The sequence below is a fragment of the Podarcis filfolensis genome, assembly GCF_964270895.1.
Source record: "Podarcis filfolensis genome assembly, chromosome: 12".
Taxonomy (NCBI): Eukaryota; Metazoa; Chordata; class Lepidosauria; order Squamata; family Lacertidae; genus Podarcis; species Podarcis filfolensis.
The window spans coordinates 44,179,877-44,188,934 of NC_139614.1; the positions used below are offsets into that span (position 1 = coordinate 44,179,877).

A 9,058-nucleotide genomic window follows, 5' to 3' on the forward strand; every position below is an offset into this window, starting at 1 on the left:
TGCTTTCCAATGAATATAGGGCAATGCTATCAATGCAGGTCCATCGTTTGACTGCACGTCACAGTCCCTTGAAGTATAAAGTCAGCTGCATCCCGAGAGATGCAGGCACACCTCTGTCAATCATCTCTGGCAGGGATGAGGCACTTTTGGCCTTCCAGGTTTAGTGGACTCCAAATCCCATCAGTTCCAGCTAGCATGGTCAAGAATGATGGGCACTGTAGTCCAATAAAAAGGGAGCACTAGGGATGGAGAGGATTCGATTCAGTACTCATTTAAAGGCAACCTAGACTAATTCACACTATATAGATAGATGATAGAGATATAGATAGATAGATGATAGATAGATGATAGATAGATAGATAGATAGATAGATAGATGATAGATAGATAGATGATAGCTAGCTAGATACACACACACACACACACACACACACACTGTGTTTTTTCTGTGTATAAGACGCCCCCATGTATACGACGCGGCCCCCCTACTTTGGGGGACTGATTTAAGAAAATGGGGGGGGGGACTTATATCTGTGTCTAAGACGACCTCAGATTTTAAACATTATTTTAGAGTATAAAAACCTAGTCTTCTACATGGAAAAGTACAGTACGTGTGTATATGTATATATACCTACATCTATGTGTGTGTGTACTTTTTATTAGTTTTCTTACTTCACAAACACACACAAAAAGTTAACAAAATAATAAAGTAATAACAAGATACATACATCCAAAAATCTGTAAGTTCTTACAAGAAAACTTATGCCACCATGTTCTTGATTCACACTTCCTGAAACAATACACAAACCAAAACACAGCCCTCGTTTGAAAGTCACACTTCTCCAAAGTTTGAAATGCAGTTCTCCAGCCCGGAAATGTGCACAGAAACACATGTACTGGGGCAAAGTGTGCATAAACATGAATACATGCGTGAAAAAGAACATTTAAAATGAATTATATGGTTGGAAATTGCTTTGCAAAATGTGTACATTGCCCAAAAGTGCATACAAACACGAAAATGCTGGTACATTTTCATGAGAATCTGCAAATTGATGTGCAAATGTCAAGAACCGAGTGGAAAAATGCTTTAAATCCCATATGCGATGAGGGAGAGCGAAAATGAGTGCTCCAGCCCCCTGGCCCCATCACCCTCCATGAGTTCCTGGAAGAAAGAGCCTGCTCAGCTCACACAGAATCCCCACCCGTTTTAGAACTCTGGAAAACTGGGTTCTAACATTTGCCAGGAGCTGCTGTTGTTTAGTCGTTTAGTCGTGTCCGACTCTTCGTGACCCCATGGACCAGAGCACGCCAGGCACTCCTGTCTTCCACTGCCTCCCGCAGTTTGGTCAAACTCATGCTGGTAGCTTCGATAACACTATCCAGCCATCTCGTCCTCTGTCGTCCCCTTCTCCTTGTGCCCTCCTCCAGGAGCTGCTACATGGGTCAAAAAGGCTTCCTGCTGCAGAAGTAATCTCTCCAACTGATGGAGGGCACCAGGGCAGTGAAGGCGGGTGAAGACTAGTTTGCCCATCTCCATCTCCCTCATCGGGTTGGGGCGGAGGGGGGGGGGTGGAGATATAAAAGGCCTGGACGGGTTTCTGTTGGATTTGTTCTTTTCTGCTCCTTCCCATTCACCACGCCTGTCACTAAGTTTCAATCACAGCCGAAGTTTCCGACATTGTTCCTACGATTTAAAACTCTGGTTGCTTTTATTAGTATTCCACCCCACACAGCCCTTGACTAAGTACCCAGGAGCAGAATAAAGATTATACACAAACAATGAGAGCAGTCTGAGGAGACCTTCAGCTTTCCCTTCAACAGTTTGGTACAAGCTTGCTGCAGGCTGAAATCAAACAGAGGAGGACACTCAGACGGGGAGGGCAGCAGAAGGGGAGGTCATCTACGTGTTTCAGTGGCAAGAAAGAGCCTGGTCTATTTTTAATCACAGAGATGTGTTGATGGATGGTTTTTTCCCATCATAGGTCCTTTTATTCAAAGACAACAATGTTTCCTAGTTAAGGAATTCCTAACGTAGGCCTTCAGATATTCACACAGGATGGGAAGCTTTTTCTTACAAACTGTTCTTCCACCTAGAGACGGCTGAGGGAAACCCAGCCAGATGGGTGGGGTAGAAATAATAAATAATTATTATTATTATTTTATTTTTTATTATTGTTGTTGTTGTTGTTGTTCTTGTTGTTGTTATTAAAATGTTACCCTAGGCACCCAGGGAACAATTGGCTTTTCATCTATTTAAATTGAAGGAGCATATTACAGTATAATTGTTCTATTATTGAAGGACATGCTTAAATGTTACATTGCAAATGGGCCTCTCTGAATGTCTAGCTTGGGCAGATAGAGATAAGGAACAAGGATTTCTTGTAATACCAGGATGAGGGAGGTTGCGGGAAGGAGGGAGAGAAGACCAAGACCTTATATGGTAATAGGAACTTATTATAAGCTTCGATTTCCCAGAAATCAGGTGTCTTACAAGAAATCAGGTGACTTACAAGAGATCAGGTAGTATTCTATTTTGCAAATCTATATAGAGGGGCGCACCCCGACTACTGTGTACAGGTTGCGTACTGATCGCCCTGTGCCTTTGTTCTGCATATGCACTTCAAATAAAAATCCTGTTAATAAGCTGCAAGAGCGTTTTGCCGCTTTGTGTGAATCTGTGCTTCAGGGACCCAAATAGCAGATATGTGTGGTCCTTCAAAATGAGGGGCTCTTAATTACACACAGTTAAAGCAGCATTAGACCAGTGGCGTAGCGTGGGGGGTGCAGGGGGGGCCGGCCGCACCGGGCGCAACATCTGGGGGTTAGGGTTAGGGGGCGCAAATTCACGGGTTAGGGGGCGCAAATCCACGGGTTAGGGGTGCAAATTACTTGCCTTGCCCCGGGTGCTGACAACCCACGCTACGCCACTGCATTAGACCACTTTAACCAGTCATGCTCTCCCCCAAAGATTCATGGGAACTGTAGCTGTTAAGAGTGCTGAGATAAATAAGCTCAAGCCTGCACCTCTAAAATTAAGAAGAAATGCTAAAGTAAGGTTTTTTAAAAAATAAATAAATAAAGGACCCCTGGTTAAGTCCAGTCAAAGGCGACTATGGGGTTGCGACACTCATCTTGCTTTCAGGCCGAGGGAGCCGGCGTTTGTCCACAGACAGCTTTCCAGGTAATGTGGCCAGCATGAATAAACCGCTTCTGGTGCAATGGGACAACGTGACGGAAGCCAGAGCACACGGAAACACTGTTTACCTTCACGTCGGAACAGTACCTATTTATTTACTTGCACTGGCACATAGCTGTCAACTTTCAGATTTGAAAATAAGGGATCAGCAGCCTCGAAAATAAGGGATCAGCAGCCTCACCAGTCCCGGCGACAGTCTACAGGCTATCTAACAATCCGGGATAGCAGCGGGAAGCAGCGGGAAACAGCTCTGGAATAAGGGAATTTCCCGCAAAAAAAGGGGAGGTTGACAGCTATGCACTGGCGTGCTTTTAAACTGCTAAGTTAGAAGGAGCTGGGACAGAGCAACAGTAGCTCACCATGTCGTGGAGATTCGAACCGCCGACCTTCTGATCGGCAAGCCCAAGAGGCTCAGTGGTTTAGACTACTTTGCTACCCACATCCCCCCCAAATGCCAAAGTGCCCTGTGAAAGACTCAGAAAAACAGAAGCCTCTTCTGAAGGGGGAGAAAACTATGCAGCAATTGGAGTACCATCTCAGCACAGCGCTAAGCATAAATCAAGCTTTTATGGATAGAGACTGTTGGTTCAGCTACCTCTGTATTCTCTAATGCAGGCTTCACCAACCTGGTGCCCTTCGGATGTTTTCTGGGGCTGATGGGAGATGCAGTGCAAACATCAGGAGGATACCTGGTTGGTGAAGTATGGTCTAGGGACTGGCAGTGCCTTTCTCATGATTAAATTTAAATATGAATAGCAAATGCTGTTCCATTGAGATACAGTACTCCCCTGAAGAAAATACTGGGCTAGAGCTGTTGCTGATTTGCAGGTAGCATTCAATCGCATGCCAGCCAATTCTGGATGTGCAGTTGAAGCAGTTTTCCGCACACTGGTGCAACAAACACACTACTAAATAAATACTGGACTTTTTACAATAAGGCAAGTGCCAGGGAAAACGTACTGGAAGGTGTGGCCTAACAATTGCTTGATGCAATGTTATGTAACCTGCTCAAGAAACAATTTCAGAGGAGTTTGCTCAAGAAATAGACAATATCATATAAACTCCTTGCAAACTTTGAACAAAGAAATCCCAATGAATGTTCAATAAATGGGCCATCTGGAAGCAACCCTTTGAATTGCTTTCTGTTTGTTTTGGGCTTTAGCCATATTGCTACCTTCCCCACCCCCCACCGCCAAAAAAAAAGGCTGCACAGTACATTCATTTATTTGTGGATAGTATATACGTGACTATTTTTAAATCCAGTTTCTTTGAAAGATCATACGAGGTCTTTATTTAACTCACACTTTGCAGATATGGATTGCTTTGCTGTGTGTTTCCTTTGTGTTTGTTGGAATAAACTCTGCAATATATTGTCTTAACTGAGGGTTTCACTGCATGTCTCCTTATCAGATAAAATAAACAAGTCCTTCTGTTGCAGTTAAGGCTTGATGGACATGCCTCTGTACTGGATAAATGGCATGTCACTAGGAAAAACCACTTTTTAAGCCCTTTGATTCATGGCTGCTTTGGAATGCCTTGAACCAGACTACTTGCTTTGCTTTCAAGAAGGGCTAACAGAAGAGGAAAGGGGAGAGGGAGAATTTCAAAATTACGCATACTAATGTGCAGCGCTTTCAGAGATCCAGAGAAACCAAATTTCACACTTACAGTCCCTAGACTTGGCTGAGAGTTTCAAGCATCAGAACTCAAAAGTTTCACTGACAAGACTTCAGTGAAATTCAAGTTATAATAACCTAAACTTTTGCAAACAAACAGCCATCAGAAAGATCAATGGCTGCAGTCGTGTCTGTGCCTATGCTTTTGAACAATTCAAAGTTATGCTGGAAAATGGAGCCCAGTTGGGTGGCTTCCCCCTATTTGCCCTATTCTGCTGCTGCCACGTCACAAACCAGTTTGCATCCTGGCAAATCAACGGAATGTATCGGATCATATTGCCAGAATGAAAATACAGTGGTACCTCGGGTTAAGTACTTAATTCGTTCCGGAAGTCCGTTCTTAACCTGAAACTCTTCTTAACCTGAAGCACCACTTTAGCTAATGGGGCCTCCTGCTGCCGCTGGAGCACGATTTCTGTTCTCATCCTGAAGCAAAGTTCTCAACCTGAAGCACTATTTCTTCGTTAGCAGAGTCTGTAACCTGAAGTGTATGTAACCTGAAGCGCATGTAACCTGACATACCACTGTACTACTATTTTACATTCATAAGAACCACACTACAGCGGATGCTCGGGTTGTGAACATGATCCGTGCGGGAGGCACGTTCGCAACCCACAACGCCGCGTCTGTGCACGCGCAGGTTGCAATTTGGCGCTTCTGCGCATGTGCAAAGCACGATTTAGTGCTTCTGCGCATGCGTGAGCACCGAAACCCAGAAGTAACCCATTCCAGTACTTCTGGGTTTTAGCGCATCCATAACCCAAAAACGTGCAAGCTGAAGCATCTGTAACCCAAGGTATGACTCTACTAATGAAAAAAGCAGCATCAGAAAGAATAATAAACTAGAGCTTGGCTCGCATTCATTTTGATGTTCACACACCACATACATGCCTGGTTCACAAGAAACACCAAGCGAAACCATGGCTTAGTTAAACCCTGCAAACATGGGTGCATCTAGAGAGGTGCTCACAACTGCTTTGCTCCTTCCTGGTCATTTTTGCTGCTGCCCACAGCTTAGCCAAGAACAAACCTTGGCTACAACTTCCAGTTAGTAAAGTAAGTAAATTTTTATTTATACCCCACCCTCCCTTGCCAAGACCGGGCTCAGTGTGGCTAACGTCAAATATCAAATACATTAAAACACAATCAAACAACTGATTAAAATACAGCTTAAAAATTAGAATCAGGATAAAATTAAATGATTGCCCATGAATTACAACCATAGGGGTCGCAAACCTCAAGTATTCATCAGGGCCAGCTATCCTTGTTGGTCCCACATGAGCTGATAAAAGAGCCAAAGAGGTAACTTACAGGGTCCCATAGAGGGGGGTCAAACTGGGCCCAGACCAAAGGCCAGGAGGAACAACTCCGTCTTGCAGGCCCTGTGGAAGGATGTCAAGCCCCACAGGGCCCTGGTCTCCTGCGATAGAGTGTTTCACCAGGCTGGGGCCAAAGCCGAAAAGGCCTTGGTCCTGGTTGAGGGAAGTTTAACCTCCTTGAGGCCCAGGACCTCCAACTAACTAACAGTGCAGAGAGAGGTTACCCACTGGCCCCAGCTTGGACAACTTGCTAAGCCACAGTGTACATCACCACAACTATGTTTCCTTGTGGGCCACTTTCCCACAAAACTGTGCTCAAAGCAGCTCACAACTTATGAAATGGACAACAGCATTTCAAAAAACCCAGTAAGTATGATTTAAAATAACCACAGGAAGCTGAATAACTCATTATTATCAGATAAGCAAGGGGTTTCCAGGGTCTCAGACAGAAGCCTTTCCCCATTGGGAGAACCCCAGGACCTTCTGAAAGCAAATCGCATGCAGTGCCACTGAGCTACAACCCTTTTTCATGTTAATAAGTAAATACATCATTTTTTAAAAAAAACAGCCCATGCAACATTATATAAAACAAGACAAACCAACTGAATTTAACAGCTTCCAACTATACATGAGAGATAATAAAGCCTAACACTAAGAAAACAAGGCCAAAACAGAACCCACAAGAATGGTTAGCTATACATTGTCAGTAAGAGGCTTTGCCTCACGAAAAACAGACACCAATCAGAATAAAATTTGCATATGGTAATTATATGTACAGGTGAAAATTTAGAAATAATAATTATCAATAAATTAGAATTTAAATAATGCTCACCATAGTGGAGGAGGAACCAGGTGTGTCTGCTAAGTCTGCTGACCTTCTGCTGCAGCCTCAAGACTCCTGCTATCCCTTTTTACTGCTCCTTATCTTCAAAGCAGACTTGGGCTGGGCAGTCTTCAAAATAGAGAGCTGTGTTCTGTGAAGTAGGACCCACAATCCACCCAACTGCACCAGCAGTGGCTGTGAGTCCTGGAGGTCCTGCTCCCGGCCTTGCAAGCCTTTCTCCACCTGGCCTGGGAGGGCGGGGCCCAGACTGACTCCAGCTGCAAAAGCTGAAGCTGCTAAACAGGCTCTTGGGGATTGTTGTTGTTGTGAGTGATACAAATTTTCCTGAATCTTTATTTCAGCTTATTTATGATTGATGTGGAAACTGTTTGGTTTGGTGTTGTGCTTTTTGATGTTTCATTCATTGTTTAGGTCCATTTTTGTTACATTTGTAATAATAAAAAATTCATGTTGTGAGGCGCCTTGAGCACAGCTTTACTTAGAGAAAGGTGACATACAAGTAAAATCATGTCTGTATGTGCTTCCAGGAGACTGGGGGAAAGACTTGCCCTCCTTGCCCTCCCCAACATTTGCCTTTCGCTGCTGTCAGCCTCCTCTGGAGTAAGTTATATGGGAGCCAACTGCACCTCATCTAGCCTGTATGCCAGTTGTCTGTCATCTACCCTGTATTTGGGGCAGACTCTTTGGAGTGCAGCAATTTGTTCTGTGTGTGTTAAAATTGTTCATTTTTGTCATTTTTGAATCTGCTTTTTTGTTATATTTGTCTCTCCAATGCTCTGTACTGCAGTGTTTTGAATGTTAGCTGTAAGCCACTTTGGGCACAGCTGACTGTGGAAAAGGAGCATATTAAGTAAACCTACCAAATCACACAAGATGGCAGCCACGGCTCTCCCTCAGTTCCTTCAACCAGCTGCTGCCCTGAAGGTCAAGACTTCCACTCCTCCTTCAGACATGTACATCATTGTCTTCTAGGCAGCAGGCTTTCTGAGGCTCTAGTCTAGAGCATGATGGGAAATATCTTCCAGCCTGAGGGCAACCTTCCATTGGCCCTATATCATGGTGGGAGGAGCCAGAGGCAAAAGAGGGCGGGGCAGTGAAGATGAATTTCAGCTTAGTACAGCAGGCTAGTCTCTACTTCAACGACACATACCCCTCTCAGCTCTTCAGCCGTGCAAGGAAAGAGGCGTTATCAGAGTACAAGGACAAATTCCAGCCAGGCAAAAACACTTGGGGGACGAGGCAGTGCAATGTGTGGCCTGGGGAGAGTTTTATGGTCCGAAGAGAAAGGCCTGGTGGGCTGCTTTTTGGCTGCTAGACCTAAGGTTCCTCAGCCCTGCAGTCGCCCAAATAACTTTTCTTTATTCTCAGCAAGGAACTTTTCAGTGGTCCTTAGAGTTCATCTATGCTCTTGGATTTATCACCTATCCCGCCTTGCCAAAAGAGTTGCACAGCAGCTGTAGTCTCATGGGTGTTTTTTTATGTCATATTTCTTTTTTTTTTTAAGAAAAAAGAAGAGCAAAAAATACAAATCAGTTGTTCAGATGAAGCATATGGATGACTTCTGTATTTCTAAATCTCATTTTCTTGAAAGATAAACACCAGATTTGTATTTGAATCACACTTGGCAGGCAAGCACCCACCCACACAGGGAAAAGCTTTCACATGGGGGAGCTGCCACATTACTTCCAACACAGAAGACTGGCTGGTGTAAGCAATGGGCTACCATATGTGGATCTGCTTCCAGGAATGAAGGAAGACTTTGTTGTGTCTGCATTCTTAAGCAAACTGGCCTAATTTCCCCCTCCTGGACCTGAAAGCAATTATCCTTTGAATTTTGCACTTCTCTGAATTTTGATGTGAAGTTGTTGGCTCAAATAATGTACCAAAATGCATTAAGGGTATGCACTGTTTAGGGTATGTTTAAAAAATACATTGAAATAAAATGTGCTTTTAGGTAATTATTTTGCGATAAAATAAGCACATACTTAAATATGAATTTTCACACAGGGGTTTTTTAAAATGTG

General features: G+C 43.9%; 1 long non-coding RNA gene across 1 annotated transcript in view; it reads right to left on the reverse strand.

Moving 5' to 3' along the window:
• The window catches only part of LOC310746381, an 80,378-nt gene extending 72,211 nt beyond the window's left edge, over window positions 1-8,167 (reverse strand). Inside the window, exon 1 of the long non-coding RNA XR_014540690.1 lies at window positions 7,023-8,167. This is a non-coding gene — a long non-coding RNA (uncharacterized lncRNA). The remainder of the gene's footprint in view (window positions 1-7,022) is intronic.
• Window positions 8,168-9,058: the final 891 nt, after the last annotated feature.